Raw genomic sequence first — 10838 nt, forward strand, 5'->3', positions numbered from 1 at the left:
GGTGCTATCTTAATCTTTTTCTTTACTAGTATTTGATAAACTGTATGCAGTTCAAGTTGTGTATAAATAAAATTGTCCTGCGAATAAGGAAAAAAAAAGAGTCTGATTAAATGTTGAGGCCCAATGAGTAACTTTTATCTTTCTTTACCTAATAATAATACTACACACAACTTTACTTTTTGTTCGTAAATCAAATAACAACACTAAAATCTTTATGTAAGGTTTAAATAAATAAAAAACATATATGCTACAGTTTATTTTTATTGACGATGATTAACATAAAAAAAACTAATTACAGTTGTGTACAAGAGTTAAATATCAATTTATAATATTTTTATAAAAATCATTTAAATGAATTTATGCACTTTAATAACTGCTTATATTTATAAATTTAAATAGTTACTTTTATAGAAATCAATTTTTTTTTGAATGCATTATGCATCATTTCCAATGAATTTCCATAAAATGTCTGCCGGTTATCACAAATTTTACATATTTTATTTTCTTGGAATGAAAAAAAAATCTTTGTAAACTTTTTTATTTCCTATTGTAAATGTTCATCAGTCAATGGAATTAGTAGAATTCACTTATTTCAATTTTTATTCTATTTATTCATTACTGAATTTTTTCTATTCCAAATTCTTTTATTTTTGTTCCACATATTTTATTTAAGGAAAATTTGAGCTTATAACCAAAAAATATATATTTCACCAACTAACCATTTCACTTCATCTCTCTTCTTTTTTTATTTCTATCTTTCTCTATCCTCTTACTACAAAACTAATACTTTTCCCAATATAGTCATTTAGCAAATTACCCTTTATTTAACGACAATATGTTACAACCTTCTTTTTGTTTTCTGCTGATGTTTTTTCACTGTTGTAGTCAACATTTATTCTAAAATTTCAAGAGTGTTGTGAAGCTACACATTATTCTTTTTACTGTCACTAGTTACACTACAGATTACTGGGACTACTACATCCTTCTATCTATTTATTATATTGAAACCGAAGTACAAATATGAAAATAACCCTTGATAACTATTAATTACATTTAATGCCACTCCCTTTTTCCTTTTAACTATAATTAATACTAATAAATAGAATTCCCATAAAAAATGTTTTAAACTTTTCTAGTATTTAGCTACCAGATAAATTTAGAAGATTGAAATCCTTTATTTACTCAAACAACCAATATCTAAAAATCAACTTTGCAATTGATGATTGTCATGAATGAAAGAAGAACTCGGAGATGGATTTAGTTATAAGATTAATTTATTGGTTTATTGAAAATTAAATTAATCTAAATTGGTTAAAATTTCAGAAAAATAAAATTAATCCAGTTATATATAATTAAGGTCTCTTCTAATTTAATTAGTACAATAATGTATGTATCTAAATTTTTTCTCTACTTTTTTATTGAAAACTTTTAAAATGATAAAAAAAAAATATCATGTATGAGATTCAAAAAAAAAAAAATATAAAAGAAATATATATTTATTGATTTTAAAGATACATAAAAAAATGCACGAATGAATAAATTAGTGTTTAGATAAAATTGAAAATGATATGTATTTAAACTACGGAAGATTAGAGCAATTTTCATATTTTGAGGTACATTTTCAGATTAATAAATACTAATCTAATTTATATTTATATTTATACTATACAAATATATTTAATAAAATTTTTTTGTAAATTAAATATAAAAATATTTGCGCGAGGCAAGGAAATTTTCCAATTTAGAGTTATCAGAGTTAATTTTGTAAGAAACGAGAAATGCATATGCAAATTTGAACCAAGAAATTTTATTTTACAAATGAAAATGTGCATTTATTGTGTTTGGAAATACCTAAGTTTACAATTTTTATATTATTGTTAATTTATTTACCATTAATTATGTAAAACAAATATTAATGTATAAAACTGAAAAGAAATATCCTGTTAAAGTCTAGTAAGATATTAATGTTAAGAACTTCAACTGTTATCTGAAATATAGTCAACAATGTACGAAAACTCGAGTAATGGCCGAGTTAGAAAAATTCAGATTGCTTAAACAATGCTTAATTCCCCACTATCTACATATGGGTAATTATCTAGTTTGGAATCCGTTATTTGGTCAGTAAAAACAAAATCTTTTAACAATTTTAAATATCTTTCGATACTTTTTTATGTTCAAAACTTAAATTAAATTATCCATGATATATTCAATTCCAATATGCCTATACCTTAGATTATTATTTTTTAAACACAACTTACTTTCATTCAAATTTTAAACTTCTTCCTTACAATAAAAAGAGAGAATTATCCATTCTCTTTGACCATAAACCGAAAATACAATACATAAGTAAACTAAGCAAGAAAGGTCTTCAACGAAAAATGACAGAAGATTTGAAACGATGCTTGAATGCGTCGGAGAAGCTTTCACGACAACATCGGGCAGCAGGAAAATAGTCACATAATGTGACCTTGAGATCCAGACCTCATCTACGAAAAATACCAAAGTACTCTCGGTTGCATCTTCTGGTCTTGAAGAGACCACTCCGCAAGATAGCAAACCAATGAGGAAATTGAAACAAACACTCGGCAACAAGGCCAAGGAATCATCTCTTTCCATTGGAAGAGGAAATGGTGGTGAAGATAGTAACGGTTCCGGTGCATTGACCAGTAAAATCTTCAACAAAATATATATGACATAAAGCTTGAACAGTAGACCTCAGAAAACACAACCGAAATCTTTAGAACACTCTTAATGGGCATGGCCCAACCTTTTGAATCTTGTTTGTCGACATCCGACCAAGTAAGACGAGCAGTGGCGAGGCAAAGATGGTTGGCGGAGATGGTGGAGATGCTGGCGGAGGAGGATAAAAAACAATCGTTGCTAAGGGGTTGTCCTCACCAGAAGAAACTTTCGGATCTGGTCGGCGAGTCAGTGGCTCCTCACGGACAAGGAGGGCCTTTTTGATGGAGGTTGAGGCAGTGAAATGGTGTTGCAAATGAACGAGTGGGAGGTGCCGAAGAAGTTCTTCAAATCGGAGGTGGATGTGGTTCGCGAAGATGACGAGACAAGACAGGGTGGAGCAGAGGGATAACTGACCAGGTAACAAAGCCTTCCCGGAACCTGTTCCGATGGTTATGAGCTCAACAACCATAAACAAATGCATTGTCGCCATTAAGGTAAGAGAACGAACTATAACAAAAGCAGAGCGCAGAACAGAGCAAAGTGAGGGGAAGACGTCGTCCGGACAAAGCAAAGAGGAGGAGGAGCAAAGGCAACGCCGGCGTTAAAAAACGTTCTCAGATCTGGTTTCTCGATAATTGGGCCGGAGAGAAAAACCATACCTTACCTTACAACATTTAGAAACAAAATTTGATATTAATAGTCTGAACTTTTTGTTGTCTACACTTAGGTAATGAACAGTGACTTGTTAATGTGCGGTTTTTGACACAATTGAGAAAACAACAAATTCATCATTATTCATCATCTATACTGAAAAACGCACTTCAAAAACAAAAAGTAAATCCGCAAAAAAAATTCTGGATACATGCGAGATGGAGAAACCACATTATAATTATTATCACATAAAAGATAGTGGTTCATTTGAAAAACGCACTCTATCATGCAAAATAAATAATTTTAATACAAAATTTGTTTATTCATTCAATTTCTCTCACTAATAATTCAATGTATATGTTTTCTTTTTAAAATAGTAAACTTTCTCACCGTTATGTAACTAAAAGTATTTAAGTAGTTAAAATTATAAAAACTAAAGAAAATATGTAAAATATATTATTATTTTTTCAAATAAATTTTGTTATCTGAAAATATAAAAATAAATATAAAATAATATAACTTAATCACTAAAGAAAACCTAGTTTTTAATTATATTAATATATTTATTTTATATTATTTTTCTATCAAAACCACATTATTTTTTCTATCAAAACTACACGACTTTTTTTAATCAAAACTGCATTTATTCTGCAAAAAGCATAAATCAATGTACATTTCCGCTCCGTACTGCATTTTATTTCCGCTCCGATTATATTATCAAATTCGCCATTACCATTCAGACTTTAATGTACATTTCTTTTCTTTTTGAAAAAGGCCCACACTTAATGTATATCATAATTCTAATATTAGAAAGCATGCCATATATGTACGGTGAATTTAAAATCCCTACATACTAGTATGGTTATGAGTCGGGACTACCAGAAACCAATTCCTTGCAAAACATACCTTAGATAAGCTTTCAGTTACGTATTTTGAAATACTATATAGATTTGAAAGAAAAATGTAATCCGAATAACTTTATCACATCATATGACAACATTTTACTTTATCAAAACTGTGTCTTCAATGATATTTTTAGTTCATTTTTTAATTGGTCAAATTAGTATTAAATTTATATTTTAATTTTAATGTCAAATAAAGATAAGTTTTTTAATAGTTGTGGAATAGCATAAAACTTTAAATATTTTAAAACAGAAGAAGTATAATATTTCCCTAGGGTTTCATTGTTTTGAAGTGACTAATTAATTATAGTGGCATGCATGTAAACCGACAACCATCAAACAAGCATATAAATAAGAAGAGCGAGAAACAAACATAGACTAAGCATTTATTTTTTTTTTTTTTTTTTTGCTAACCGAGTATCCTGGCCCCACCGAGGTGGTCCAGACTAGAGACCGAAGTGAGCAAGGACGCTGCCAGGGCGTCACCATGTGGCTCACCGTGTAACGGTCTTCGGTCTCGGATGCTGCAGCCCATATGTATATTCCGCAGTGGCCAAGGCTCGAACCCAGGGGTGGGCACTCCAGCTGGAGCTCCTATACCACTAGACCAAAGCAACTTGGTTGACTAAGCATTTATGATTGTTAAGGTTGTAACGTCGGTCTTGTTATTGATTCATGTATTCTTTTGATACTAGAATTGATTTATTTATATTGATTTGACGTAATTAAACTTTCGAGGTTCAAGAGATTTGAGCTTTACAGAAACCATACGATCCATGCATGCAGAAGTACATATGATTCAGTCCACTGCCTCCATGCAAAACCGAACCTGAAAAATTTTGGCCTACAGGCAAAAAATTTTTTTTGCCCTTTTATAATCACAAATACTAATACTTTTAAGAAAGAATATCTAATCTGATCCGTTATATACATATTTAAAGAAGCTGGACAAAAAAGGAGTACATAGATGATGACGATGCAGCTCCAAACAGATTTGATCTGTTGATAGTTATACCAGCGGGATGACTTGTTGGATCAATAAAAGGCATTAACCTTTATTAAATAATGTGAATGCAATGACATTAGGCTTCTGATGTTTCAAGCCCAAAGATATGTCAATTAAATGAATAATGGTTATGGGATTTGTCCCACATCGGTCAGGAGAAGAGTCATAGAGATATTTATATATTGCCTAGCACTTGGTGTTGGTTAAACAGCTCAGAGGAAGAGAGAGCTCCCAACGCGCGCGCCGCCGCCGCCGTCCGGCCGGCTCGGCGTGGGCTTGGGCTTGGGCTTGGGTGGAGAGCCGTTGGCCCGATAAGAATTATTCTTTTTGGACCAAGTTAAGCTCAACATCTTGCCATTTAAAGTCTTAAAAACAACATGCATTTTATTTTTGAAACGACAAGCAGTTTGTCTATGAAATAAAAACATCATGCAGTTCATCCTCTCGAGATATTTAAACGAGATAAGAGAGAGAGAGAGAGAGAGAGAGCGAGTCTTGGGAATAAGTTTCTAACTTCAACTTTCCGAGATCTTTGCCAAATCCCCACTAACGAGCGCACGTTATGCAACAGTTACGGGAAGTCGCTCCTCGTCCATCCCTTTAAATACAACTCGTCTCTCTTCTCATTTCTTTAACCTTTTCCGAATCAAAATCCAACAACAAAAATCCCTCTGCGTAAGTCTATATTGCGAGAGTGTTTCGTAGATTTTTAGTTCGATAGGGCGATCACGGGTGAGGCGTGATTCGTCTGCCATGGTTTTATCCTGGGACTCTATATTCGTACAGTTCTGTCTCACTAACGGAGTGAATATTTTGAGTTAAGAAAAAGAGATCATATCTCGACTCCATGTCTCTTTGCGAATACGATTTCTTATCGTTCTTGTATTCGTCTTTACAATCGTCTATTTCCTTAACATCGTTTCTTATTTTATCGTTTATGTCAGTCCGGTTTTCCGGCTTTTACAATCTTAACTCAAAATAGCTTTATGTCTAAAGCTCGAATCGGGTTGAAGAACGATTTATAAAAACGGGTTTTGGAATCGTGTTTGCGATTTGCTTCCTAGCACTTCCGCGAAACGTTTATTCTTATTTCATAACGATGTTTGCGAATTGCTATACGCTTATCCGCGAAACGTTTCTGCGTTATTTTAAAAACGTGTTTGCGATTTGCTTTATAGTACTTCCGCGAAACGTTTATGTTTTATTTCGTTACGATTTGCTGATTGCTTTTTAGCTTTTTTCGCAAAACGTTTTTGATACATCTTCAAAACGTTCTATAAATGAATCGTTTCAAGATCGCTTTCTTAAGCGAGTTTGTGAAACATTCTAAGTCTATAAAAATGGTTTCTGCGAACGCTTTTAAGCGAGTTTGCAAAACTTTTTTTCAAGACTTATATCGATATGATTTGGTTCAAACACCAAAAATGAACATCGATTTTAGACTATTATTTTCTTTAAAATAATATGTTAATTGTTGAATGGAGTACTAATCCGTTTTCATGTTTTCTCTACAGGAAAATGACAAACGAGAACGACACCCCCACTCCCATGGACACCTCGGATGTCATTCAGACTCCACTCAACGCTGCAGCAACTGGCGTGACAACCGCGTCAACCACTGCAGCAACAACAAGCACTATCCTCTCTGCGGGGAATGCTGCTGATGAAACCACTCGCCGTACCCTATTCGGTGCTGGTCTTTATCAGACGGGTTCAATTTCAGCAACTGCAAGTGGTCCGGTGGCAGTTCGAACTCCTCCGGCTATCCCTAGTGTGTTCACTCAAGGACTGATGCCAAACCAATTTGATGGCAAAGGTTTCAAAACGTGGCAGAAGAAGATGTTGTTCTTCCTGACAACGATGAAGCTGGAGAAGTTCCTCCAGGAGGACAAACCCCTTATGCCTTACGGGATTAATGATGTTCACAGCCTCGCAACTGTTGACATATGGGGGCATTCTGACTTCATCTGCAAATGCTACATTTTGGGTCGCCTCATTGACCCATTGTACCGTGTCTACTGTGAGATCCCCACGACGAAAGAGCTATGGAGATCACTAGACAAGAAGTACAGAGGTGAGGATGCTGGCTGCCAGAAGTATGTGGTCTCAAAATTCCACGACTTCAAAATGGTGGATTCGAAACCCATCATGGATCAGGTGGAAGCGCTTCAGCTCATTTGCCATGAAATCGCTGCTGAAGAAATGTCCATCTGCGAGACATTCACAACTCTCAGCTTCATTGAAAAGCTTCCTCCAAGCTATGCGGATTTCAAGAATTACTTGAAGCACAAAAAGAAGAAGATGGGGCTCGAGGAGCTCATCACGAGGCTTCAGATGGAATCCAGAAACCGAACTGCTGCAAAGGTCGGTACAAAGGAGCACAGTGTCAACATGGCTGAGCACAAAGGCAAAGGAAAGGCACACGCTTATTCTCCTGCCAAACCTTCCAAAACTGCTGCAACCTTGAAGGCTTCTGGAAAAAACTTCAAGAACAAAGGTATTGAGATCAATGCGAATGAGGAGAAGTTCAAGGGGAAATGCCACTACTGCCACAAAGTGGGGCACAAAACTGTTGAGTGTCGCAAAAAGATCAAAGATGAGAAGGCTCAGGAAAATTTCACTGAGGAGGATCTCGTTGCTGTGGTGACTGAAGCAAACATGGTTGAAAGCAACAACCCCTAGGAATGGTGGTATGACACTGGTGCAACCACCCACATTTGCACCGATAGGGCGATGTTTAGCACCTATCAGAAAAGCAAGACTGAGGAGAAGCTCAAGATGGGAAACACTGCAGTCTCCAAGATTGAAGGACGCGACAATGTGATCTTGAAGATGACATCTGGACGTGAGGTCACTCTGACAAATGTGAACCATGTGCCTGACATGAGGAAGAACCTGGTCTCGGGAACCTTGCTCAGCAAGAATGGATTCGCCACAAGCTTTGAGGCGGATAAGCTCGTGATTAGGAAGAATGGGATGTATTTGGGAAGGGGATATGTTAAGGGTGGACTTGTCAAGTTGAATGTAATGACAGTCACTCCAAAAGTTGTAGCTCCAAAAGTTTCAATGAATAAGAATGAGCCAGCTGCTTATTTGGTTGAGTCTTTTAATATATGGCATGAAAGATTAGGCCATGTAAACTACAAGTCTATACAAAGATTAATGAATTTAAATCTAATTCCTAAATGCAAAACAAGTAAACAAAAATGTGAAGTATGCGTACAGACTAAGCTCACAAAAACGCCATCACCTCGTGTTGAAAGAACAAATAAACCTCTAGATTTAATTCACACTGATTTATGTGATTTAAAATACTTACAAACTAGAGGTGGTAAAAAGTACTTTTCGACCTTCATAGATGACTGTACAAAATATTGTTATGTTTATTTATTACATAGCAAAGATGAAACCTTGGAAAATTTAAAGAATTTAAACTCGAGGTCGAAAGTCAGCTTAAAACAACTATTAAAGTAGTTAGAAGCGACAGAGGAGGCGAGTATGATGGTCCGTTCAATGCATTCTGTAAAGAACATGAAATAATCCATCAAACTACAGCTCCTTATTCTCCAGAATCTAATGGAGTTGCTGAACGCAAAAATCGAACTCTAAAAGAGATGATGAATGCTATGTTGCAGGAATCTGGGTTACCCCAGAACATGTGGGGGGAAGTGTTGCTTACCACTAATTATATCCTCAACAAGATTCCACACAAAGTAACTGTCAAAACTCCATATGAATTATGGAAAGGTAATTTACCTTCGTATAAATACCTCAAAGTGTGGGGGTGCCTGGCAAAAATTGCGGTACCGCCACCAAAGAAGGTCACTATTGGACCTAGAACAGTGGATTGCATCTTCATCGGATATGCACATAGCAGTAATGCTTATCGATTTCTGGTACATAAATCTGAAATATCAAACATTCATGAAAATACAGTCATGGAATCAAGAAATGCATTTTCTTCGAAATTTTTTTTCCATATTAGGAAAAACAAGGTTCAAAACGAACTCGAGAAGAAAAAGACAATGACAAGAACTCAGAAAGTGAGACAAACGTCGAGATTTCTATAAATGATATTTCAGAAAATGAAGAAAAAGATGAACCTCGAAGAAGAAAAAGAGTTCGAAAGGAAAAATCTTTTGGAGAAGATTTTCTAATAGCATTTTTAGTGGAAAATGCTCCAAAAACTTTGGCAGAAGCCATGGCTTCACCAGAAGCTCCATTTTGGAACGAAGCTGTCAGGAGTGAATTAGATTCAATTAAGCAAAATTATACGTATTACATAACGGATTTACCACCTGGCTGCAAAGCATTAGGGAATAAATGGATAATGACTCGCAAACCTGGTGGAAAATACAAGTCTAGGCTTGTAGTTCAAGGATTCCGACAAAAAGAAGGCCTTGACTATTTTGATACATATTCTCCAGTGACGAGAATAACATCAATAAGACTGATGATAGCAATCACAGCCTTAAAAGACTTAGAAATTCATCAAATGTATGTACAAACTACTTTTCTAAACGGTGATTTAGAAGAAAAAAATTACATGAAACAACCTGAAAGTTTTATCATTCCCGGACAGGAAGACAAAGTATATCGACTTGTAAAGCCACTTTATGGGCTTAAACAAGCTCCTAAACAATGGCACGAAAAATTTGACAATACAATGATGTCAAATGGTTTCAAAATAAATGAATGTGACAAATGCATATGCTACAAAACTACCAAAAATGCGTATGTTTTGCTATGCCTATATGTAGATGATATGCTCATTATTGGAAGCAATAAAGACATTATCAACCAAACAAAGAACATGCTCAAAGGGACATTTGAGATGAAAGACTTGGGATTAGTAGATGTAATTCTCGGGGTTAAAGTCATAAGAAATTCAAACGGAATTATCTTAACCCAATCTCATTATGCTCAAACTATATTAGAGAGATTTAAAAATTACTCTAAAAGTACGGTAAAAACTCCGTTAGATCCCCAAATGCACTTGACAAAGAATTCAGGTGAAGCGGTTTCACAAAACGAGTACGCACGTGTGATCGGAAGTCTCATGTACTTGACAAATTGTACTAGACCAGATCTAGCGCATGCAGTAAACGTACTTAGTCGATATAAAAGTAATCCAGGTCATACACACTGGAAAGCTATTACGAGGGTACTCAATTACTTGCGCTACACTAAAGATTTTGGGCTTCACTATGGTAAAGAACCATCAGTTTTAGAAGGATACAGTGATGCTAACTGGATATCAGATTCTAAAAACTCAAAATCCACGAGTGGATATGTCTTTACACTAGAAGGATCAGAAATATCATGGAAATCTACCAAACAAACAGTATTAGCCAGATCTACCATGGAATCTGAGTTCATAGCCTTAGACAAAGCAGCAGAAGAAGCTGAATGGCTTAGAAATTTTTTGGAAGATATTTCTATGTGGGAGAAACCTGTGCCAGCTATACGCATACATTGTGATAGTCAATCAGCTATAGCTCGGGCTGAGAATAATTTCTACAATGGTAAATCTCGTCACATCAGAAGGCGACATAAACCATTAGACAACTTATCTCAACTGGTGTAATTACAATAGA

Source organism: Brassica rapa, chromosome A07 (assembly GCF_000309985.2).
Source record: "Brassica rapa cultivar Chiifu-401-42 chromosome A07, CAAS_Brap_v3.01, whole genome shotgun sequence".
Lineage (NCBI taxonomy): Eukaryota > Viridiplantae > Streptophyta > Magnoliopsida > Brassicales > Brassicaceae > Brassica > Brassica rapa.